The 27,665-nt window shown below is 34.7% G+C and overlaps 1 long non-coding RNA gene across 4 annotated transcripts in view; it reads left to right on the forward strand.

Moving 5' to 3' along the window:
• LOC145683318 (uncharacterized) overlaps nucleotides 1–27,665 on the forward strand; it is a 456,400-nt gene that overhangs the window by 208,643 nt on the left and 220,092 nt on the right. For 2 of the 4 annotated variants that reach the window (XR_014131035.1, XR_014131034.1), the window contains exon 2: nucleotides 17,806–17,880. The exons of the other annotated variants lie outside the window; for them this stretch is intronic. This is a non-coding gene — a long non-coding RNA (uncharacterized LOC145683318). The remainder of the gene's footprint in view (nucleotides 1–17,805; nucleotides 17,881–27,665) is intronic. 4 annotated transcript variants of the gene reach the window in all.

Here is a 27,665-nt window from a genome sequence, read left to right on the forward strand (position 1 = left end):
TCTAAAATCCAAAGAGGCCAAATTATTAAAGCTGGAGTATTAGTTGTTAGTGAGGTGAAAGTGGTAAGTGTGCTGAGTGTGTAGCGATTAATAACATTTAGGTGACGGTCAAAGTGATATAATCCTACAAAATTTACGGGAAACCTCATTCTAGAAAGGAAGAATTTTAAAAAGAATATCCTCGGTGACAGGTCCCACGTACAGCTGTCCGAACTTTCGATGTATCGATTGATAAATATTTTTAAGTATCCAAAACTTTTAAGATCGATTTTCAATATTTTTCAATATTTCGGTATTTTTCAGCGTCACGATATTACGATTCCTCGATACTTTTAATGCTTTAATATATTGTGTGTATTCTATTGGTCTTAACGGTAAGTTTGGATATATTATAATTAGCTTTCTGTACTTTTTGGGATACACGCACCGTAGGAGCAGTGACGACATCAGCTTTACTTTCTTGGAAAAGGGTGTATGTGTGTGAATAGGCAGATAAATTATTGGAACCCCAGTCATATTTTCGTGTACAGAAAAAGTGTTGTATGATAATACAGCATGCCTGCAGGGGGCTTTTCACGAGGACGGAAGGCGGACGATGTGATCGGAAGGCTCCTTTCTCCTGCTCCCTTCTAGTGTGGTCACTGCGTAGCAGTGATAAAGGTATTCGATTTTTGTTCCAACAATGGACGAAATTAATATATAGAAAATAAAATACGAGAGAGGACGAAATACTGTACAAGCGTACAAATCATAGGGACTGGAAAAACATTAGACTCTAATAATAATAACAATAACTCAAAAAATAATTTCTTACGATGTGGAAACTTTGCATCACATTTTTAACCTTGCTATGGCACTCTGGCGCCGCGGTACGCCGGTTGCAGATCACTCGTCTAGTATACTGGGTGCATCAAAAACCGGAACTTTGTAATGATAAATATAAAACAACAGAAAAAGGAAAGTTGTTGGAAATAGAAGGTTTTCTATTTGAAATCTCGAATTTATTATAATCGCACCAGCCGTTTCCGATCCACACTGTAAGCAGGCCAAAGTTAAACGTTGATAGTGTTTTTCTGTTTAATCTTAAGGATATACGAGTATACCGTATATATCGTATATAATACTCATTCTCAAAGCTGCTTCAAGATAGATTCCGGACGATGTCAGGACGAAACAGGTCTGGACTTTGGAAATACATTAATAAGGCGATGATTGTAACTCACACTGTTCGATAACTCTTTTTATGTTCAGAATAAAGTCGAAATCCCAAAATATATATCTTGGCTATGTCACTGATTTAGATACAATGAAAACAATCAGTAGGATTTTATTGATTATAAATCTCACGACCACGGCTGAAAACTACAACATGATTGCTTAATATGATGCTTGATTTATTGATTAATGCTAATGAACTAAACCTTAAGAGAACAACAGAAACGGTAATAAAAATGATAAAATTATCGTCTTCTTTAACTAATAAGGACAGAATTCTGCATTGATAAACAAGGAGGAGGGAGAACATAAATCTTTGATTTTTTATAAAAGGTACGGACCATCGCACTAGACTTTGTCGCTCCAATTTCCTAAACTGTTAGAACACAGTTAATATTGAAACTTGCATTTGGGAAATAGAAATTAAATAATTTCTTTTGGAAAACTTAATTGAATAAATTTCACCCTTCCTCCCCAAAAATTTAATTTGTCTAATATATACAGTACGACATGCGACTTCCATCTGTTTGGGCCGCTAAAATGACATCTCAAAGCAAGCGCTTGAACTCGGACGAGAACTGAAAGGAAGAGTGGAAGATTGGCCGCTATTACACACACTGGATTTCTGGGAACAGGAAATCCTTCGGCTCAAAATACAGTGGCATAGTTGTGCTCAGGCGTCTGGTAATTACTTTTGAAGTAAGACTTTGATTATACCCACAGTGTCATCTTTCACCTTTTATTTGAACAATCCTCGTATATCAGACTTAAATATAAAAAAATCAATACATTCTTTGTATCGAGTTTAGTTAGAGAGAACGATGAGAAGCAAAACTTGGCTGCCGTAATGGTTCTCTGTTGATGAGAACTGCTTCTTAAGTGTTATATAATGATCCTACATTTTTAAATCGCCAATATTTAATTCGATAAATTTGTGTTTTTCTATCGCAAGCATGCAAACTTTTAAGTAACCCACAGTGCTTATAATATGATCAAGCAAGCAGGTGGTGGCAACGATCCTCCAGACCCCTGGAGGTGCGATGAACCTCGAAACTGTTTTGCACAGGGCTTGGGTGTTATTCTAGTGACGAGAAAACTTATTTAGGAAGGGACCAAAAAAATAGAAACACTTTGGGGAGGCCAACATTCAAAGAAAAAGAAAAAATACATGATCTATACATTTTCTTAAAAAAGCTTCTTGTAATACTAAGTTCAATGATTGAAAGTCTATAAAGTTCAAGTGGTAAATGAAATTTATACAGCATTTCTACAAGTTTCTCACAATACTGATTAAAGTAGGTTTCACGGATTGTCAGAAGTGAAGTTACATTCTGTAGATCAGGACTCATATTGCGGACCTGATAGAATGCTTCAGCCGGTGGTATATGGCCAATGGGCCGTAGTTTTTCCATCAATTTTCTAGTCCACAGATGGATAAGACAAAATCGGTTCCCTCACCACTGTGCCAAGTTGCTGCACAATTAATATCTGGGACAGACTTTAGTGATGTACTGGAAACTTTTGATTACTTTTCTAAGGTGTTAACATGTCTGCACTCCTATTGTTTGCGGTCATGGGTCATAGAATGTTTTCTTCCTTTATTTGCAGTAACCATAACGACTAGCGAAGCTTGGGCTCTACACCAATCACGGAAATGTTTGGCTTTACCACTGATACATTAAAACATGTCGGTATACGATTCGTGGAGACTTGTTTCGAACACACGCTTGAGGAATCGTCAAACACCAAAGGTTCACCAACAATATTGCCAAACTTTGGAGACGTGCTGAACAATTTAGTTTCGCAAAAACCACATAATAAATAAATCTAAAGATACTGTATCCTCGTGAGATATTGTCCATACAGCGCGGGAGATGATAGAAACAAAGCTTCATTCATAGGAATTGTCAACCGACCCCCTCACGTTCTATGGGGTGAAAAATTATATTTAGGTAAACTAGGGAACGTAGGCAGTGTGGAATGATATTACGAGTGTTCGATAATTCCTGATGTAGAAGATAACTTCCACTTTCCCACATATGCTCCTTCCACTATAGTGCACTTCCCTCAACAATATTCTAAATCAATTGTTCTCAAAGTCGTGTCCGCGGACCCCTAGATGTCCACGACGCTTAAAACTTGAAATGTAATATAATGGAACTCACATCAGTTATGCAAGAGTAGTTTTAGGATTAAAAAACTGTAGTTGTGGGCGGTACGAGTACAAAACAATAGCTATTAATCATTTCTAGTCCTCAAGGATTTTATTGATTTTTCAGGTGACAAACTCTTTGCCGAAATGACAGTTCTCTAAAACAATTGAGAAACATAATAATGTTTAAAGCAAAATATTGACCAAATAGAAATATGATTAAATGTCAGATAACTCAAAAATAATTGAAATGAAGTTTTGACATTGAAAAATCACATAATGTCGGACATGCTCCACCAACGCCGGAAGGATGGCAACCCTAATTTCACTGAAATTACTTGTGAAGAAATATACATGTTCTATTTCGGTATTTCACAAACACTTCTCATTTACTAATATTGATATTATTCAAATGCTTGACAGAGGTGGGCATTCTTTACTAACACGCTGAAACACAAAAACTATATCTCCAATTTAGATTCAATTCCAGATCTCGGATACAACTTAAAAAAGATTTAGATTATGATTCTGATCCGATCACTTCCACCTCACAAGTCGGCAATTTTGTTATATAGTAGGCATATGCACGTTCGGCACAAGACGCGGATTAGATTCCCGGCGGGAACTCATGTGCTTCGATTGTCACGTTAATCAGCAGGTCCACGTCTCATATATCCTCGCTGGTGAAAGGGGCGCTCAGCTGAAATCAACAACATTCTGTGTGGGAACTGAAGGGGTTAGGACATAACGAGAAGGCGGAAGTTCATGTCAAATGATTCAGTTCTCAAAAGGCATGTTAAAATCCTAACCAACCAAACAACCAAGCTGCAGAGGCACATGAGATGTTCATGTACATTCACCAGAACAAAAGATACATTAAACAACTTATTTTTTCCAGGGCACGGGAGCGGTAGTGAATATTGAGAAACGCACTATGTTATGAAACATTATATAAAATACATGTTTTAGATAAATGCTAATCTAAAAAGTTAATTTCAGAGACAGATTAAACATTTACGTATAAGATGTTTATCTCACAAGGAGACATACTAACCGTTTTGAATGAAACTTTGTAGACTTGTAAAATTTCGAAAAATAATCGACTCGTATTTTTTTATATTTCGTCAGTGGTGAAGCTTTAAGAGTAGAAACAAACTTTGAACCCTAGAGTTGATCTTCAAGCGTAGAGAGAAAACAATTATTTAATGTAGAAAAAAACATACTGCCAGGTGAGGGAGTTTCAGGACAGCGGATTCAGAATCTGACGTCAAAATTAGAAAATGCAAAATGGTGGATGCAATATGATGATTACAATTACAAACTTTTCTGGTTTGAAATGGTCTGCAGGTAGCCAAGAACAATTATAGTTTCTCAGGGGTTACTGCGAGGAGGATACAGAACGATTTGGAACACCTTTCTCTACTTATTTTAACGAGATGCTTGATTAAAGTAAATCTCTATACTTCTCACTATTAGGGTGCTTGTTTATAATAAGTCTTCTCGCTTGTGAATATGTCCGAGTTTCATATATCCTCACTTGTTATAATTACGAATTTATTGAAAAAAACGTTTTACAGTATTGATATTCCGCAAGAGATTTGTGATGCATAAACATAGTTTACACAACGCACGCCTTATTACAGCAATACCTGTGCACAAATTAAAAAATGGTGCACAATCTTTTAAATAAAATGTTACGAAATTGTCAAACGTAGGACGTTTTTCTTACAAATAAACGCTTTCTTATCCTAGATACCTATATATTTGCAAATGTGGGTGAAGAAAACCCTTTATGAATCAATGGTTGGATCTTTATTACGAAGATGTTAATTTATGTTATAGAGAAGGACAATGTCAAAAAAGTCCCAAGAAAATTTTCCAGGGTCTACAGAAAATAAATCAAGATGCTAAATGCAATTCATCCCACAGGAAATGTTTCTTATTTGAGATAATCTTTTGAGGTTTAATTTGGGATTCAAATATAGTATAAATCACTTAAATAAGCACCCGATTAGTGAGAGGTGATATGAGTCACTTTCAATAAGCACTCCGAGTAGTAAGAGCCGAGGGGTTCACTTTCAAGGAGCATCCCTAGTAGTGAGAAGCGAGGCGACTCACCTTACATAAGCCCCCCGAATAGTGAGAGAGTCAGAATGTCACTTTAATCAAACATGCCGCTAAAATAAGTAAAGAAAGAGGTTTCAAATTGCTTTGCAACCTTCTCGCAATAACGCATGCCAACTAAGATGGTTCTTGACTAACTGTAAACCATTTGAAACCAGAAGACTCTTGTAATTGTAATCAAAATATTGGATCCGCCATTTTTATTTTCTAAAATTGTGACGTCAAATTCTGAATCAGCTGCCCTAAAGCCTCCTTCGGAGTATGTTTTCTTCTATATTAATTAATTACTTTCTGTTTATGCTTCAAAAACTTCCCTAACGTTCAAAGGGTTACCGAGGGACTTTAAATCCGTGCCATGGCCGAAATTTTTAAAAAAATAAGTGTCCATTCTTTTTCCATGTTGTACAAATCTGCAAAGTTTCATTCAAATCAGTAAGTTACACTTCCGTAAGTTTCCTTGTTAGAGACTCATTCACTAGTGTAATAATGATGGTCACAAGAATTGCCTTACACAATGACCTGCTTTATTACAAGAATATCTTCTACTTCTAGAATTTACATACAAACCGTGAATACAAAGATGTCACAGTCATTTTCTAATGTGCAATCTTGGTACTGAGTGCTCATGTTTCAGTGTAATTAAGTTGTCACTTAAAGTGACACATCTGGAATCCATTTAAATTCATATGGTCAGTACAAGAGCCTTATCAAAAGCATACCCGAAAAGCAATTCCAGTGTCAAATATTGAACGTCTAAGTACTTAGCAAGAAAATGAAAAAAAGCTACACGTTAGAATTCTCAGCATATCCTATTTATGTTTCTGTATTTACATTTTTTCTTTCAAAACAATTCAGATCTTATGATTTTCCTTACTATCGACAAACTTGATATAAAAAGAGTCTCACTTTCGTGAGATTGTTTCTACGTCATCGTCACGCACAAAGTAAATTAAGTGTTTGAATGGCAGGAGCGTTAATCAAAAAGGTGGATATATCCTTCTGAGGGTTTATTAACAAGTGCATCGAGCACTTGTGGTCATAGCAAACTTCAAACTGCCTCTCGCCCGTTTACAAACGAGTTGTTTCTTTCGCAGTAAAACTTGTTTCAAATACCTACTTCTAATCCGATAAAGCGAAGTGGAGACCAAACAGAGTGTCTCCTGGTTTAACGCGGTTGTCAGATTTAAATAGTACTGTAAGGAGTTAATTTGACGAAAATCTGGTAAATTAAATATAAACAATTATGTAGTTTCTTTTTACAGACTTAAATTCTTGTAGACCATTTTCTCCAAAACTGGGTGTACTTATCTACTTTGTGCTATTATTCTACACTGTAGATAACTGAAATATTGTAACACTATAGAGATCCTAATAGAGCCTACAATTCTGTAAAACAATGTTTATAATGAGTGTGTGTGTGTGTGTGTGTGACATTAGATCATCCAGATATGTTATTGATACCAGTACCATTTATATCTTGCAGGTGATGTTGGCACCAGAATTCATTAAATATAGTACGTACCAAAGGTGTTCTCAAGAAACTGTCAGAAATAGTGACATAAGTATTTAAAAACTAACTAACTAACTCTATGGCCTATGGAACCCGGAGGTTCAGTGCCGCATTCACAAAAGCTCTCTACTGACTTCTCTCCTTAGCTATTTTCCCTCCGCAAATATAAATAAATGCATTTTGATCTCACTCTCGTTTTTGTATCTCGTCTAGGTTTTTTAAGCACATTCCGTTCCAACAAGTCGGTCTCCCAACTCGGAGCCAACAAGTGCGCAAATACGCGTATAGGTAAATGTGTGTTTGTCTGTGTGTGTGTGTGTGCATTAATATTTGTTTCACTGGTTTCTTCGTAGAAGAGTGAACTCGGAAAACAGACGGACTTTGTATGTTATCTATGCGCCACTTCTCCATTTCTGCATGTGGTCATAATATTTCCACTTGGGAGTTAGAACATTTCTTTCGTAGTTTGTTGCTGCTGTGAAACAGCCTTTCTTGCGTAATCTTGAAATGTCTGCCATGTTCGTAGTCGGATCCAGCTTCTCCTGTGCTCTACAATGTTCAATACTAGTTGAAATATGTGTTCAAATTTCCACTTCTGTTGTAGCCTTTTGTAGTCTATGGGCTGCTGCTGCTGGTCTTGTAATCAATCCGAACCGGGAGTGGGAGATGAACTGTAATTTCTACTAAAATGGAACTGCTCATGCGTAATCAAGTGTATATGTGTGTGAACGAAGAATAGGCTATTGTCTTCTATAATGCTTCGAAAACAGTGATTGTAACATCCTAGTCTTTGCGTAGTCTGCTCTCGGGTACCGGTTCCGGTACTGGAACTTGACTCGGAGCTGGAGCAGGAACCTGGAACAATTTGCGCATGCGCCACAAAGTGTTCAGTAAACCTAGTGTGTGTATGTTTCCGCATTCCTATCCTTGTTGGTACCTGAATATGGTTTAACACCTTACCAGATCGGACCGGAACAATTGTTGTGACATTTTCCGGCACCATCAATTTTAAGCCTGCAGAAACGTCGTTGAAACCACCTGGGCCTCCTGGCCGTGTTTTAGGAAGATCCCAATAATTATAGAAAAATGTGAGAATGTGTGTAAATTGTGTGTATGCTCTGCCGAATTAGCTGCCTCCTGATGGTCTAACACTTTAATTAAAAACGTATGGCGCTTACCGGATCTATTGGTACTGCCCTTTATACGGGATGGGGAAACTAAGGTAAGAGGAAAGAGGTGGTGAGATGTGCGAGGGAATAAACACACATGTAAGTGTGCACAGTGCTTGTTGGTACAGATACAGCCTTGGAATTTTCATTTGCGCAGTCGCGTCCACTCCTAGTAGTCTGCCTGTCACATGACATAAGTAAAGGAGAAGGTGTGTTGATATCAGAGAAGGTGTTGATCGCAATTGGAGAAACGTGTATGCATATGTTTAAATATCATACTTTAAGGAACGATGGGAACAGAAACAAAGATTTTGATATATGCATGGAACGAAGGCTAGCCTAAAATATATACATAGCACATGATCGTATCGGTATACAATAATTGTTTCTATCTCTACACGCAGTTCGACTTTCTCTTGCACCAGATAAAAAGATCTGTGTCCAGTCTCTGAAAGGAATGTTTATTCATTTTAACAAGACCTAAAACTGAATATATGTTTAAAGGTATGCTATAATGGTCTTAGATTGATAAGACTTACAAGTATATTTGCAAATCACAGATTCATACGTAACTACATACGATGTTCCAACTTTCACACTATTTTATTTCCTTCTTTTGTCAAACAACTCATTAGTTTAAAGATAATAATATTCTAAATATTCATTTTAACCTTTAACAAATAAAATCCTCACAATCGTAGTTTACCAATTGGCCCTATACTAATTTTTTCAATTAATTCAAACATGTAATTGGAAACACGTAAGATATCTGGGTTGGCAAGGGACAGGCAGCGACTGCAGCTCGTGACTGTTGCTGGGGATGATAGGGCTAAATATCTATTCTGTAAGTCTCAGTAGAATAGCAGTATGCTTGTATCGAGCAAACGGTTATAAAGTAAGATACGTTAAGTCTAATTTCGATAGAGGACATATTATTAAATCTCGGCTCTATGGTGAAAGTGGTAAGTGGTAAGTGTGTTGAGTGTCGTAAGTAACTACATTCAGGTGACTTTCAAAGTGATGAAATCCTACAAACTTTACGGGGAAACGACATCCTCGACGACGAAAAGTGGTTAAAAGAAAATCCATTGTGATAGGTCCCACCTACAGCTATGCGGTATTTCGATATGTGGATTCAGAGATATTTTTCAGTATCGAAAACTTTTAAAATCGATGTATTTAATATTTCGATATTTCAATATTTTTCAATATTTTGGTATTTTTCAGTATCACATATTACGATTTTTCGATAGTTTTATTGCTTTAATATATTCATGTTTAGCAGTATTTCGATATTTTCAAGTTAACGTCTTCAATCACAGATACTCATCTGCAATCGTACGAATTTATTTAGTTGTGACTTTGTATCGTAGAAAATCATATTTGTATATTTTTAAGTTGGAGTGCTATAAAACATACATATGACGCTTTGTAAGAATAAAGTAGCTACGTGTATTTATGTTTATAACTCCAAGCAGCATAATCGAAAAAATAAAGAAAACCTGTGAATTTCAGTATATTTATTATCTAGTGCATTATATATATTAGTATCGTTCAACTATCAAAATATGACCAAAATATGTTAAAGGTGTCAACCAAATGCGGTTCTAAGGATAAACTACGACAGTAAAGAATAACGTGGTATTGCTTCAAAGAAACAGACGTAAAATTTTCTCTTGTTCTGACTGTTGAGAACATAAACAAAAACAGTTAGTAACATTTCTTCTCTCGGTTTGATATCACAAAACTTCTAACTTTAAGAACCTGAGTTACCCCCCGAGAAGGGTCCGGTGTCTAATTGGTAATATTTATTATGTCCTTTATTTCTCTTGTATTTTATATGTGTTTCAGTTTGTATGCAATTCATCAGGACGGTATATATTTTTCTCAATACAGAAAAACATCCTTCACTTAGCTAATTTGAAACGTTTTGATTTCGGACACCCAACCTAACTTCATCTCTGGTAGTTTTTGTCTTCAGTTTTCCTTTCTTTCTTTACGTAACTGCAACACATTCATCCTTTCGTTTCCACAATTAATTCAGATTTGCGATAGTACGTGGTTACTTGGAAATTTTTTCTCCCATGTTACCTCACTAAGTTGAGTTCATCACTGATCTTGGAGGTGAAGGAATGGATAAGAGTAAATATTATAGTAGATTTATTACAGTATACTCTTCTCAATTCCGTACCAGAGTATCAATGTTTCCCTCTCCACATATCTTCATTTTCTACAAGTTTTAAACTATGTAGTAATCGAAATTAATCGGTACCTGAAGATGTAGGGAAACGTAAGAGTGATAGGCAAAATTTGGCTTATATTAATTTGTCACTACAAGAAAAAATATTTATTATTTTTATTTTGGCAAACCCAGCTAATATTTTCTTTATTTATCGACTTCTACACTAGTTTTCCATACTTTAATCTGAACTCTTCTAAGTTTCTGCAGCGTAGGATATTTTTTTATTACAGATTCTAAATTAAGGGACCACACCATCCTTTCGGTAATTAAGGAATCTCCAATGGCATGGACCGGACACTGCGGGTGTAGTGTGATTTCATAAAGCCTTTGTTTTTCTGAAAATCTCGTTCTGGGACTTCTTTCGCACTTTGAGATATATGCTATAGTTGGCCAACTGTTTCGGCATATTGAACATTATATTTGGCTCTTCTACAATTGGTTTTAACATAAAAGACTCTGTTCTTCATTTCTTTCATCCAAATACATCAGTTGAAAATTAAAATTACTTTGTTGTAGTTGAAACAAAAAGGAATAACAATGAACAATAATTAGTACACAAAAATATGGACACATTACTTTTGTTTTTAAAGTAAGAAAATCTCCTCCAGTGCTTTACCAGGAGGTATGGTTCCTAGTATTGAAGCTACATCACATCTCTGCACCGACATGCTTATTCTTTTATTAGGGAGCTGGTTGCTCTTTCATTACCGGATATCTGTGTGATGCTTTTCCCTACTTCCTTTATGATTTTTATGCCTTCCCTTCCCTACGAGCCACCGGATTCATCTACAACTGGTACGAATTGATATTTTCCCATAAGGTTGTTGTATTTTCTTCCTTTCTCTATCTCCTTCTGACCTCCTGCATTGCCCGGCTGGATTGAAGAGAAAGGAAGGTTGGAAGGTGCAAAAATGTATGTACATGTGAAGTCCCAAATTAAGGCTTTACCTTTCTTCCAAGCAATTAAGAATATCCCATCTGGTCCTTTTCCATCTGTTCTACTACACCCATTTTGCTCCCTTATTGCCGGTACACCTGCGGAGATGAGTGCTCTCACAATGATGTCGTTGCTGTTCGAGTATCGAGGACGTCTACCTGTGCTTTTTATGCAGGACAGACCATGTAGTCCTTTTTTGTCAACAGGATCTTTGCACGATTAGCATACATGCGGTTCGCAAATATCTGCTCCCAGTCTTAACGCAATTCCTATTCTAAAAGATTGATCATTCAGGTGAAAGACTAAGGGACGTGAGGGCAATGTTTTGAGCAAAGTACATGCCTCAATGGTCCATGCAGCGATCAGTCTGGCCTTGTCTTCTGGGTTGTAGGAAGACTGTAGTAAAATTGAAAAATTTGATTGTATGATAGGTTCTTCCCATGTGGATTGTTTAGCCCTGAAACTGGAGTCAGATATTTGGTCTAGGAATTAATTCGTGCGGTTTTACAAAAGATGGCGTAACTAGCTTATTGTCCCATAGTTTCGTTGATCCAAACATGCGTTGAAAACTACTGTCATTGAGCATCTTGTTTAGTATATGTCAGTTGCTTGAAGCGGAAACAACAACATTTTTTCTTCAACTTAAAATTGCGCATTTTGTGCCTGATAAAGTGTTTTTGCGGGGAGTTATTCTTCATTGCTTTAACATAAAGAAAAGTGCTACCGCAAGTCATCATATTTTAGTGGAAGTGTTTGGTGACCATGTTCTAGCTGAGCGAACGTGTCAGAAGTGGTTTGCACGGTTTAAAGGTAGTGATTTCAGCTTGGAAGACCAAAAGCAATTTGGACAGCCAAAAGAATTTGAAGATGAAGAATTGAGAGCATTGCTTGATCAGGATTCGTGTCAAACGCAGGACGAACTTGCAGAAGCATTTGGAGTTGAGCAAACAACAGTTTCCAAACGTCTCAAAGCCACAGGAATGATTCAAAAGATGTCTTATTGGGTTTCACATGAATTGAAAAGAAAGACGTTGAAAGAAGAAAAACCGTTTGCGAATTGCTGCTTCAAAGACAGAAAAGGAAGGGATTTTTGCATCGAATTGTAACTGGTGATGAGAAGTGGATTCATTACGAGAATCCTAAACGAAAAAAGGCCTGGGTGAAGCAAGGTGAACCAGGTCCTTCACAACCGAAACGAGATATTCATTGTGCAAAGGTTATGCTGTATATATGGTGGGATTTGAAACGTGTGGTGTACTATGAACTTCTGAAACTTGGTGAAACTATTAATGGACACCGCTATCGACAACAATTAATGCGTTTGAAGCAAGCTCTGGCCTGAAAACGACCAGAATGGAATAACAGGCATAATAAACTTATTTATCAAGATAATAACGCTCGACCACATGTCGCAAAACCGGTCAAAACCTATTTGGAAAAAGTCGGATGGAAAGTGTTACTCCACCCGCCATATTCACCAGACACTGCTCCGTCTGACTACTACTTGATCGATTGCATGAATAACGATTTGATTGGACAGCGGTTCACTTCTTCAGAAAATATCGAAAAATGGATCTTTGATTAGATTGCGTCAAAAGATGAGGAATTCTTTCGACACGGAATCCGTAAATTGCCTGAAAGATGGGAGAAAGTAGTGGCTAGCGATGGACAATATTTTTGTTAACGTATTCATTTACTTTGTTTTTGAAATAAAGCTTCAATTTTTATTAAAAACCGCACGAATTAATTCCTAGACCAAATAAATCGGAGCCCACCAACAACGACCATATGGACGAGCAATCTTGAACTTCAGAATCCCAGTGGAGATTGTTGTTCTGTTGGAGAAGTATTTTTATTAGACATTGGAGCCGTAGAGTGACTCCAAGAAGGCGGGAATAGCCAAATCTAAGGTTCTTCGAATGCTTAATCCACAAAGATTAACTGCAAGATATGTCTGAATCCATGTGCTACCGTCAAGGACACAATTTAGGTTAGTGTCCAAACCAGATTTTTTTCTGTTGTAATATCTTTCTAATAAATCCTCTTCTTTCCATGAAGGTGAACAACGCAGGAAATATAATAATCTTGGGATGTAAAATGATGTTCTTAGTAAGTAAAAGGCAGAATAAGCAGATATTGATGATAGATGTGAGAAATGCATGTCTAACTGGTTAACCTTCTCAGTTAATAGAGTTCTTCTTGTTTCAGCTGAGGGAGCAGCTCCAAGGTGGAAAGTGTTTGATGGCGTCATGAATTGGATACCTTGAGCTACTTGGTTGTATGAAGAAAACAGTGTACGCTTTTGTTCATTTGTAGTTTCAAGAAAGCTGATTTCGCATTTCGAGAAATTTAGTTTCAGACCAATTGTAGCTGCCTGTGTGTTGATCATTTTCAATGAATTAATACAATAGCCGGATCTCCATTTATTGCACTATCATCGAGGTACCAGATTTTTAAGTCTGTCTTGATATTATTGACTATAGGCTCCAATGTTACGGCAAATAATGCTGGAACTAAAGGATCACCTTGTTGAACTCTTCTGATAAGATTATATCTTTGCCATAATATAAATTCTAGCTTGCTGGCTTCAGCATAGCTTTGGTGTACACAGGGACATATCGAAGGAAATTTTTCTCTGACGATAGATAGCATTGTATACCTGTCTATTTCATTGAATGCGTCCCTAAAATATATTTTAAAGAAAGCTTTGGGCACCTGGTGATGGTATGAGTAATAGATACGTGCTGTATGTGCTGCCGCTTGAGCTCCATGTTGAATGCCTGCTCGAAGTTGGTGTGGAGCAAGGAATTGGAGTAGTGGTTGTTTAATCCTCCCACAGATAATCTTGGATGCAAGTCTGAATTTGAAGTACCTCCGATCCTGAGAAGGAGAATAGAGAGTGGAAGGACAGATGGAGGAAATAGATATCCAAGAGATAGCACATAGCTTTTATAAAGAAGTATGTAGAGGAGAACACCACGCCAACAGGTCTTCAGATCAATCAGTGAGACATAAAAAGCTAATTAATAAAGTAGAAAAGTAGCTCACTGGGGACACCATAAGAAGGAGAACCAAAGGAGTGGAAGACAGGGAGAAAGGGACTGAAAAAGAGTGAAAATTAAGGACAAGTTATCTACATTTGTGAGAGAAGTGATGAGACATCTGGACAATTGGTAAAAGAAATTTGGTGTGAAACAGAGAAAGTTTGAAGAAAATGAAAAGAAACTAGGATGGACTGAGCACAAAGAAGTAAGTGCAAATAGCGTAATAGTAACTGGAGATGTAAAATTAACAGACCAAATAAAGACATGTTTGGAATTAAGCTAGAGGTTTAAGCTATAGGTGAGAAAAAGGAGAGAAAGAACCATATTGGTCAATATTGTTGAAAAGGCAATGTTGCCAAGCACTAAAAGAGAGTGCGTCTTTAAAACAATAGAAAAAGAAATGGAAAATAAGGTTATGAGAAAATAGAAAAAAGGAGAAAGTGTTGAAGTCCCTAATTCTGATATGGGATAATAAGTATACATGATTGGTGAGTGAAAAACTGCTAAGCATAGCTTAGAGACAGAGCCTGGTAGTAGAGATCGTAATGAACAGGCAGGAACAGAATGTGTAAGGAGGAGGAAAAATTTAATAACATTTTGAAGAAATGTAAATGATTGTTTTGGAATATGGAAATTGACTAAGAGACATTTGGAGAAATTTGCTAAAACAATTAAGGACGTGAAAAGAGATTAGGCTAGAAATAAAAATGGACGGAGAAACGAAAATCAACTTCGTGGACAAGATATTAGAGAAAATTGGAGGAAAATTTGAGAAAAGGTGGTACAGAAAAGAACCTAATGCTGGGATATACTTCATAAGAGGAGTGACGTAGATATAACGACCGAGAAGAATTTTATACAGAAATGATGAAGACGGGTAAAATTATAGATAGCGACGAAGAAAGAAACAACTAATGCAGACATAGAAATACCATGCCAGCTACTAAAGAGAAACAGATACTGCTTTAAAGAGATAACATATAAGCTTTACAAGGAAGAAAAGAGGAAGATGTGAAGAATGAACGAAAGAATGGTTTGGAGAGGAAAGTTTATGCGATAAAACGGAGGTACTTAAAAAACGTTGAAGAAGAAAGAGATTAAAACTTATAGAAAAGAAGGAAAGATGATAATATACTTCGTGAGAGAAAAAGTAAAGACAAGAGAAACGATGGCAACATCAAATGAGGAAGGAGTAATGTACCAATTTAATTGTAACGAGTGCTAGACTAAAATAAAGAAAATGAAATGTTTTTTTTTCAATTTTACGTCGCACAAATACGCAGGCTATGCTAAAGAAGAAGGTAATGATGAGAAATGAATCGAGTTGTGGAATGGATAGTTTGAAGAAACGGGAGAACTCCGGCAAAACCTACTCACACTGCTCTTCTCCACAACAAAGTCCACTTCGCGTGAGCTCGGGTCAAACGAGGGACCCCAAACACCAAAAGTGAACGCTCTATCACTGAGTTAAGACTGCAAATACTGAAGAACGCAATATATTAAAGAAACGGGACATGAGATAAATTGGGAATGAATAAAGAATTATAGAAGAAAAATGAATGTGATAAGGAAATGAAAATAGCCTAGTATAATAAGAAATATGGGAAGAGAAGATGTATGAGAGAGATACTAAAAATTACCTTATTGTATTTATGGAAGAAGAAATGTCCAATTGCTAGGGGTGTTTCATCTAAACTACTGATTCTTCAAAAAATGTATAGGACCTTGTTGCGTTTAGTCGAATAATAAATTTTTTTGTTACAAAATATTGTTAATAAAATCTCCATTTTAAATGACAATAAGAGAAATAGATCTAAATGTTTTGCCAGTTGTCCTGGAGTTATCTATCCCTGGAAGTTCTCATACTTTCCGCTGAATGGCGCTGGTTATGTCTGTATGCTCCTCTGGAGTGTGCAGGTAGCAAGCGGCGTATTGTTCCAAATAAATGAATTGGGTGTAGTTCTTTCTAAATTTACTGCGACTTGATAATATGGGGAGGTGAAATGAAATTGTGTTAACTTAGTGGAAATAAGGACTGAGATTTTTCCATAGTATGGGTTAGTGGAGATTCTGGCCAAATCTAACCACTAAACTAGCATTCTTTTTAAATCAAATTTTTGAGACAAAATGTTAAAAAGAAAAGAAAGGAAAATGAGTGGTTTTTGCTGGTTTGTATGGTAGATTTAAGTCTCTCTAGAATACTCTTATAGTTATGTTTCCTAATTCATATTATATAGTCTTGACAAGAAAAGTAATGAGAATTAATTTTGAATTAGGTCATATCTTTTGACCTAACAGCTATTTAAGTGTTGGGGGTGCTGCTTGCTAACCTGTTTGAAGTAACCAGTTAGTTTTAACTACTAAAAGAAGCGCAAAAACACTCAAAGAAATTAATTGCTTTAAATATAGTATTTTATGAGATTAACAAACCTCATTGTTCTTTGGTCTGTAGATTTTATACTCCTTTGGCTCTTTGTCAAACAAAACCTTGAAGAAAGAGCTGAAAACTACTTGTTACCTACTGTATTTAACAGATTTAAGTGAAGTCGAATAGTATTTCAATTTCATATGTATTTCTCGTTATTTAATTTGTTCATATTATAATAAAATTTGTTATCTGTTTTGTAAGATAGGCTGTTGTAATTACCACTATAACTGGTAACCTGCTATACAGCTTACAATCATACGTGGTCATTGTTTCCGTTAATTTTCGGTTTTCTTTATGTGTGTGTGTGTGTGTGATAGTTTTGGATTGATCTCTTTAATAACAAAGAATTCAGTACTGAGAATTTCCTGTGGCATATAATTATATATGTGTGTTTATTCCGCAACAACATTATTTACAGCAAATTGTATGCTCTTTCTTTTGGATAATAATATATTTTGAGCTAGAATGTAAGGTAGGGAGCCAAGTTTCTTAAAAACCTTATCACGCTATTTTAGGAGGATTCCAGCGGAAATCTTACTAGGACACAAATTTAGTAATCTATTTAGATTATCGTAGTACACAGGTTTATCAAGTTTTTAAAACTACCTCACTTAATGCAACCAAGCCTAATTATTCACTGGAGTACTGGTTTTAAATCCTTGTTCGTGGGAGAAAAGAAACATGCCTAGGATGGCTTTGGTTTTCTAAATCTTTGATCTACATTTTAAGTTTTCTTAATATTCAATATAACATTTTGTGTTATATGGACTTCTCATTTACAGAGAAGAGTTACCAAATATTTTTTTCGGATTAAACAAGATTAGGAGAGTAATCACAAAATATAATTTACATTTTAGAAATGTAAATTACAATACATGTAACAATAGAATTGAATTGAAGTTTTGTTTCGTATTTTCAAAATATTTGTGTGTGAACTGAGCTTGTTTGTATTTTTCTTTTGTAACAACATTGAATGCCTTACAGAAACACATCACTTGCTTCGTTGGCACACATATTGGAAGAAGCTTTTTATATTATTGCCGGCGTTTCGTGAATTTGGTAATTCATTTTTTATATTTCTTTTAGTAGAAAACTTGAATATTATTAAAAATAATTATAAGTTCCATTACGTCATCACAAAGAATAGTTTATGTTGAAATTATATCTAGTAATTATTCTCCACTGAAACTGTTCCATATCAGGAAAATTTGATCAACATGCTTTACTGAATTTAGCTATTAATTGAATGGGTGAGTTGAAAAAGGTACATATTCCAAAAATATCACAAATTAAACTGAGATAGCCATTTTTTTCTTTGGACGTATCTACATCCATAGAGCAGAAAAAGAAACGTATTTCACTATTGCAAATAAGATTACCAAAAGTAGGTAAATGTGATTGAGTTGAAGAAGGAACATATTCCAGGAATATGTCCCTTCTTCAACTCACAGCCGCGCTAGTGCCGGCGGCACTCGCCACAGCGCTAGTGCTCAGTTATGTATTATGACTTAACAGGTGAGCTGTTGTATAAGGTCATGTTGGTTATGTTAAAAGTGGAAAGTGAAGATCATTGCGAAAAGTAGTGTAGTGAAGTTAATTGGTGTTTCTTTGCTTAAACCTAGCAACAATGTCCGAAACAGACAGTGACAATGGTGAACCAAGCCGTAAAACGGGTAGACTTAACAAAGAAAAACGTATACGGAAGATGGAAAAGTTAGCAACGCGTCGAGGTGAGGAGTATGTAACTTCAGCAGGCGTTCTTGTTCCAGCCAAAACAACCGGTCCAAGCTATGGGAAAATGCATGGATAGTTTCTCTATTGAGGAAAAGGAGAACATTATTAAAACCCTAAATAGTGGCAGACTTAAGAACAAGCAGGACACATTATTAGTGAGCCTAATTGAGAGGCATGAGGTTGCAAGGCTTAGACCATCAAATCAAAACCCAAAGCAATACGAGTCCTCTTTCAAGTAATTTGTCATGAAAGGAACGAGCAGAATTGAAGTATGTCGTAATGCGTACATAAGCCTTCATGCGGTGTCACACAAAGTTGTTATTAGGTTGACAAAGATTTTGGCTTCTTGGAAACTCCCTATTGACATGAGAGGTAAACAGGAACACCGTTCTAATGCTGTTCCAGCCCCACATCTAGTTAAAATACATAAATATATTGATTAATTTCATAAATATGTTGCACATTATACGTCTACATCAGTCATATATCTCGATGCTCAGCCTAATGTGGCAAAAATGCATGAACTTTTCATAGAAAAATTTCCTGACTTGAAGAATGTAATTAAGTATGAGTTTTATTTGGAATGTTTCAAGAAAAACTTTGGTTACCGATTTGGCAGACCTCAGGTCGGTGTCTGCAGTACCTGTGAAGACCTGAAGATCAAAATTAAACCAAATACGCTTAATGACAGTGAAAAACATGTAAATTTCATATTCAGTATTTTATATTTTTTTAAATTAGTTTAGACTATTTTCATTTTACCTGAACTTATCTATCCTAACTACAGTCTGAATATAACACGAAACTTCATAATACAATCTAACCTAACCTAACCTAAGTATTGCTATCTTTATTACAGACATGTTGTATGGTAGGTTATGACATTGGACCCTGTATGTAACAAAAAAAGACTGAGTTGCAATGGCAAAATAAAATAAATCGTTTTAATATTATTATCTCAGCACTTTTTCGCAGCTCGGTGTGTTTAATAACATAAAAGAAACTACTAATGATGGTCAAACTGATAGGGTACATGTTTTTAAAATGTTTTTCGATCAAGGCTTTTGTTTTTTCAGCTGCTTATCCGCCAGATCAAGATGATTGACGATTATCTACTCTGAAAAATTCAACAATGACTATTGTTTTATCGGAAACATGGTTATTTTTGTCAATATGTGTAGCTAACAGTTTTGAAATACATTTGTTTGCCTTTATACAAAGATTGAATAATATTACTCACTTATTTCTGAAACCTGTTTAATATAATACACTAATTGGGATAAAGTATTGTGCATTTAAAAACATTGAGTTGAAAAAGGAACATATTCCTAAACATCTTTACACAATTATATAGTATATATAAAAACATTATGTACAGGTAACATGTGCAATAGGTTTGCTACACTAAACGACACAAATTGACAATAGTAAATGTTTTGGTAGAACAATTAATTTTCTTACAAAACAGTTTTTCTTAGTTTTCCGAAAGTTTATATTTTTGGAATGTGTACCTTTTTCAACTCACCGATTCAATTAGTCTTTTAACTTTTGCCTACGTTTACTTTATTCTTAGGATTTTATCCATACATTCTTTACGCTTTACCCTTTCCAGAAGTCATCTCACCATTGTTTCCCTCAAAATTTAGTAAAACAACGCTAATATACTTTAGAGTACCAAAGATTGGAAATATTAAAATGTAAGTATGTCATACTGTAAAATAAGTGCTAAGATGTATTGAAAGATATTTACTAACGTGATAAATTCACATAATTGTGTCAGAAGGGCTAAGCGAAGAAACACCATTTCCTGGGAGAACTTGATGTTAAATATAACTTCCATTCCAGCGGTGGAAGGTTGAAAAGCGCTCTCGTTTATCCCTCAGCAAAGAAGGATATTTTTTTCAAACTCATGTTCCGTAGATATTGACAGTCTTGATTTTTTGATTATTTTGATTTTTTGCTTGTTAGAAGGAATTGTTTTGATTTTTTGTTAAACAATAATTGCTCTGAAGGAGGCTGACTATTTGAACCTATAGTTTTCTGAATACTCATTAAGTGATTGTTCAAAAGAATTGAAATAATGCATGGATCACTAGTAAGATCGCCACTTGGTTCAATGTCAATGTTTTCTTCAATTACTCGTTCTTTAGTTTATTTCATGTTTAATTATCCTCCGTAATTTGGCGGTCCTTTCATGTTACTTGGTAACCCTATTCTCTTATATGATAAATTTGAAGATCTTAAGTTCTTACTAGAAACTTTTATTGTTGTAGCTATCCAAGATTTGTTATTCAATATTGGAATTGGGCGCAGTTCTCTAGGAAATGCCTCATTGAAGTAACGAGTGTATGCTTCATGGAAAATGTTACAAGCTTCTTTTAAAGATTTTTTGGCGTATATTTCCTCCCAGCTTTCATGACTAGGTATAAAATTGAAATGGGAGATATTCGTTTCATTGAGAATTCTTGTGTATGCTGATTTGACTTTCGAGTGTGTTTTGATTAGCTTTTAGTACAATGAAAATATTTAAATGAAATACTTGACCTTCATTATCCGAGAAACCACTCTTTATGACTTTAACTGTGCTCTTTATATATATGTTTGTTATAAAGTAATTGATCGATTACGCTACGACTATGATAAGTTATTCTTGTAGGTACATTGACCATTCGTGTTAGATTATACGTATTTAAGAATAGCTTAAGTTGATCATCGATATCAGTTACAAGGAAATTTACATTCAGTCCACCTACTATAACAGGATGTTTATTAGACTGAGCAAAATAGTGCATAGATAATTCAAGGTTTTCAATAAAAATATTCAGTTCTATTAACACATATTACAAAGAAGTGTTAATAATGATAAAGTATACATAATGATAAAGTAATTCAAAACTAAGGTATCTATACTAGTAAGAATGTGCTTTCTTGTTGATTTCATCTTCGTTGCTGAAAGAACCACGAACAAATAAAATGATCCATCCATGCTGGAATGAGAAAAGAGAAAAATAAAACGGTGTTGAATGCCATTGTCTTTTAAAGTCAGTTATATTTCAACTGACGTAACTTTCAACGAATGCTCATATTAGCATGCAGGTTAACCACCAGACTTCTAATCTAATGGTCAGTTCGATTAAAACATCGTTAATTCTTTTCAGCTTTTAATGATATTATCCTTAGTGCATAGATATTTCCTTTAAATTATTATATTTCAAGAAAGCACTTGTATATGTTTATATATTCAATGAATCAATCAAAGACATAAGTTGATTTTCATAATAACACTTTAAATGGGGAGTGTAGACTGAACGTCGGTATATTATATATGAATGTTAAATACTAATTAAGCAAAACTTGTAATGGCAATACAACTCGTTTCTTGTAGCTTACAGGCTATAATGGACGCTGAACTCCAGAATAATCAACCAAATAACGTTCAACCTGTGTAGCTAACGACGATTTATTAGCTTTTCTATTAAATATTTGTGTTTCGAGTACAAATTGGAACCATTTAGCTTTTCCATTAAAAATAACCTACAGCATATACTTGTAAATTCGTAACTATAATGAAATTTCCGCACATTTTTGTACCATTTAGAGTAAGACTGATACTGTGATATAACGATAAAGTGATAAGCTTCCTTATTGTCTTATCAAAAGCGAGAAAACATTTTCAAATACCTCATTCAACATTTTCAAATAATTTCAATACGTAGTGGGTATGACGTAGTCACTACCCTACGCCTATTAATATGTAGGTACTAACATCAAAATGAAATGACGACCCTCTTGAAACAACGTGGAATAGAAAGGATTATACTACTAACCGAGGATCGTACCGGAATTCTTACCAGATTCGCATCTTTTGTATTACGATTAATTTATATAGAAACATAGTATTCATAAATAGTTTTAACAAAAGAGACACTGACCAAAGCTTAAAACTTTATTTTAAATTATAATTTGTAACTGTTTCGGATATCTAGCATATCCTTCTTCAGACACGATCGAAATTAATGGAAATACAGACATATATATAAATGTTGTTATAACAGAGTTTAAATTCTTTAACCGTCGTATATATAGCCATTGTTATAAAATTAATGAAGAGGAAGAAGGGGTCATTTACAGGGTATGGTGTGAGGACTGCGATATGTCATATATAGGAGAGACAGGAAAGAGAATGAAAGAAAGGATAAAACAACATGAAGATGATGTTAGGAAGAAAAAAGATACCAATGCCATATACAAACATGTTAAGGAGACGAATCACGCAATTGATTGGGATAAGACCGAAGTATTGGAGATGGAGAAAAGAATGATAATAAGGAAGTGGAAAGAAGCGGATTGGATAAAGAAGGTAGGAAGAGATAAACTGATGAACTGGACAGGGGGCTTACCAATTAATGAATCATGGCAAGGAAGTTTGAATAACATAGAGAAAAAAAATAAAATAAAATAAAAAATAAATAAATAAATAAATGAAAGTAAAAAAAATAAAAATAAAAAAAATAAAATAAAAATAAAAGGCCCTTATAAGAACCAAAAATGAAGGAAGTGATGAATTGGAAAGTGAACACGAAGACTTATAGGATTGGCTGAAGGACTCGGTAAATAAGAAAAATAAATAAATAAATAAATAAAAATAAAAAAGTACAACAATGACTATATATGACTGTTAAAAGAATTTAAATAAAATAAAGTTTTAAGCTTTGGTCAGTGTCTCTTTTGTTAAAACAATTAATCCAAAGTCATGAATAGTCTTACTATCATAAATAGTTATCGTTCATTTTATCATAATGTACTACAATCTTTACTTAACATACCAAGAAGCATGCAGCCTTTATAAAAGACTATGACCTCTTTTCTCAAACCCGTTAAATATATATTTATTTAACTTAGACTATATAACATTCTATAGAGCCTCTTTTGGACATGGACTATCTAGGTCGGAAGTCAAAGGACGAATATTTAACCGTGCATAACTTGTGCAATATATTAAAATTTTGAACTAAATTGAACCTTGACCTCAAAGATCAAATATTAAACCAGATGTGAATGACGAAATATATTAAAATTCAGTTCATATATTTGGTGTAGAGGTCTAAAGTGAAGTATTTGACTGTGACAATTTCCTATACAGTACAATACTTTAAAATCGGTTTTCACATTAGTCAATGTATCATCGACTACTATATAACATAAAAGTTGTGACCTCGATGTCAAAGGTAAAATATTTAGTTATGTGTAGCCCATAAACAGTATAACATATTAAAATTCTGTATCCAAACAAAGCAATTGTCATTGACTGTTATATACGGGAAAAATTGTGAAAGATCAAACATCTAACCTTGTATAACTCGAAATTGTTACGATATATTAAGTTATATTTTCTAACTTAGCAATGTTACATTGACTACTATATACACCAAAAGTTGTGAACCTCGAGCTAAAGGGTTAAATATTTACTTGTTACAACATGTTAAAATTGTGTTTGATGTTTCATTGTAAGGACCGCAAAGATTTGATTTGGGAAAAGCTGAGATCTCAAGACAACTCTTATGGGCATGATAAATTTGTCAAACCCTATTTAACATACCAGGAATTTCTTCTTTAAAGTTTCTATGTCAGTCTATATTTCTCTCTCTTTTCATCCTCTTACAAGACTCTTTTTATTCAATGTTCGTGCAGTAGATCTATGTAGAAGCAAGTAGTTCAACCATTACATTTAAAAATTTCTTTCCTTTATTTCGTTCTTAATGTTCTTCCTTTTACTTACAAACTTGATTTTTTAAATATTTATGTACCTTACAAAATTACAACCATTAATATTAACAATAATTTTACTAGTTCCAAGTTTCTTTGATATTGACTCATTTAGTTTCGGTGCAGCATCTTGGAACTTCGTACTAGTTCGTACATTTTTGTCCTACCAGACAAAATATTATATCACTCAAATAAACCAAGACGGATCATTTCAAAATGTTCAAAATGTGTCAATTTGTACAAAAACATTAAATTCATATTAAACATTTTAAATTTTTAAACACTTCAATTACCTGTATTGCGACAGATTCAAATTTGAAATTTAATTACTTTTCAAATTCTGTACTTTTTTCTACTCCGAAGAAAATTTGTACCAATGTAAGAAATGAAGGATGGTCATCTAAAATTTGAATTGCCTATTTTCTTGCGCTGCTAAATCTTCAATTTTGTATTTTAACTAACAAAGAATTCTCTACAATTTTCGGATATGTCTGTAGCAACCAGGAAAAATGTACTATCCGTATAAGCGAGGAAGAGTCATTACAACTTTTTCGGACCAATTTTGTATTCCAAATTTTCAAATCGAAATTTAAAATTTGACGAAATATTTTAGTAAATTCTAGTATTATTAATATGGTTATTTAAGACAGTTTTCTTAGCCTTTATAAATTCCTTGCCTTTAAATAGTGGTTGAAAACGTGCTCGTGCTCTTGCCTAAGTTTATGTTGGTAACATGCGGTTGAAATTATGCTCGTGCTTTTGCGAAACATTGGTGAAAATATTCTTGTACCATTTCATAATATGGGGTAGGAAAATGCGCTTAATTCCTTTTACTGTTCTTATGCTCAATTTTTGTTTGTAAACGTATGAAAGGTGCTCATAATATTTTATTAGATTCTTATATAATCTTTGTTATGCTAATATAATAGGTTGGTATATGTGTTCATATTCTCTATCATTTCTGTTGTGTTAAGCGTGTGAAAATGTGCTTAGGGGATGAAAAAGGAGCCTTAATCCTTTGTCAGCATATCAGAAAGGGGCCGTACAAGGGCCCAAGTTAGCATACGTTATGATGGGTAAATTCCCAGGAAGATACTTTTCGGGAATATTCACCGGAAGATTCCCCAAAATGGGAATTTTCCGGGAGTTCATGTACACTCACGTCCAAGATCATTGTCGCATGTCTATATATATGTTGTTCTAGAAATATAATTTGATAACGAATTCCCCCGGTATTTCTTATAATGTTAGTATGTGTATAATCGGCGAAAGCATGTACGTGGAAAATTTTATATAAAAAGAGCAGTAAATAAGAACAGTAAACTGAAAATAAAACTTTCTTGTCCATTAGCAACATATTGTTTTACTCATTCTAATTTTCGTATTGATATTTCTTTTCCTATGAAATTTACCACAAATATTTATTCTCTGATTATACACATACTATCAGTATTAAAAGTACCCTACAAAATCATTATCGAATTATATTCTGACAAGAAGACAGTTATAGGCCTGTGTGTTATTATAGTGACGAGAAAAGTTATTTAGGAAGGGACCAAAAGAAAAAAATACAAACACTTTGGCGGGCCAATATTCAAAGAAAAAGAGAAATTAGATGATCTATACATTTTCTTAAAAAAAGCTTCTTGTAATACTAAGTTCTGTGATTGAAAGACTATAAAGTTCAAGTGGTGAATCAAATTTGTACAGCATTTCTAGAAGTTTCTCACAATATTGATTAAAGTAGGTTTCACGGTATGTCAGAAGTGAAGTTAAATTCTGTAGATAAGGACTCATATTGCGTACCTGATAGAATGCTTCAGCCGGTGTTATCTGTCCCGTGGGCCGTAGTTTTCCCATCAATGTTCTAGTATACAGATGGATAAGACAAAACCGGTTCCGTCACCACTGTGCCAAGTTGCTGCATATTTAATATCAGCACCAAACCTTAGTGATGTACAGGAAACTTTTGTTTACTTTTGTAAGGTGTTAACATGTCTCACTCCTATTTTTTGCGGTCAGGGGTCACAGGATGTTTTCTTCCTTTATTTGCAGTAACCATAACGACTAGCGAAGTCTGGGCTCTACACCAATCACAGAAATGTTTAGCTTTACCACTGATACATCGAAAGATTTCGGTATACGATTCGTGGAGCCTTGTTTCGAACTCACGCTTGAGGAATCGTCAAACACGAGAGGTTCGCCAACAATATTGCCAAACTTTGGAGACGTGCTGAACGATTTAGTTTCGCAAAAACACATACTAAATAAATAAAGATACTGTATCCTCGTGAGATATTGTCCATACAGCGCGGGAGATGATAGAGGCAAAATTTCATTGATGGGAGTTGTCAACCGACCCCCTCACGTTCTACGGGGTGAAAAATCGCTATATTTAGGTGAACTAGGCATTGTAGGCAGTGTTGAATGATATTACGAAGAGTGTTCGATAATTCCTGATGTAAAAAAAAACTTCCACTTTTCCCACATAGCCATTTTTTACTATTGTCTAGTTCCCTGAACAATGTTCTAGATCAGTTGTTCTCAAAGTCGAGTTCATGGACCCCTGGGTGTCCACGACGCTTTAAAATTGAAATGTTATAAAATGGAATTCAGTTACGCAAGAGTATTTTTAAGATTAAAAGACCGTAGCTGTGGGAGGTACGAGCACAAAACAATAGCTATTAATCTTTTCTAGTCCTCAAGGATTTTATTGATTTTTCGGGTGGAAAACTCTTTGCCGAAATGCATAAAACACTTGTAGAAGCTGTGGAGCATTAGCTGCAAAATTTCGAGAATACGTCCCTGCCGCATAACCTGGTAATAGTTGGATTGAAAATCCTTCCACTAATGTAGAAATCCATGACATAGGTCCTACAAGCTATGTAGTGGATCTCTGACACAGAACGAGAAGACCTATTGGTGCTATCGTGCGATACATCATGAAAAAGCGTTTTCAAGGAAAATGAGCTTTGTAGCTTTTGGTTGCGTGTGCGTTGTGAGAATGAAGAGTTGTCAAAAAAAGCATTGCTACATTTGATGCCTTTCCCTACATCTTACTTATGTGAGCACACCTTTTCTGCCCTTTGCAGTATTAAAACCTTAAAGCGAAGCCGCCTTAAGGTGGAATCGGACCTACGATTGATGGTGATAGAAATGATTCCAAAGATTTCAATGCAGTTATGGAAAAATACAAAGAATTTCATTACTCACATGAGTGATCCCACATTTCAGAACATTGTTTATTAAGTTACTGTACTTTCAATTGAAATTTCGTTCCTTAGAAAGCAATAATTTATCATAGAATAAATTATTTATTACATTATTTTTATTGATTGTTTTCT

This window comes from Thermobia domestica, chromosome 4 (assembly GCF_964235325.1).
Source record: "Thermobia domestica chromosome 4, izTheDome1.hap1.1, whole genome shotgun sequence".
NCBI classification, from domain to species: domain Eukaryota; kingdom Metazoa; phylum Arthropoda; class Insecta; order Zygentoma; family Lepismatidae; genus Thermobia; species Thermobia domestica.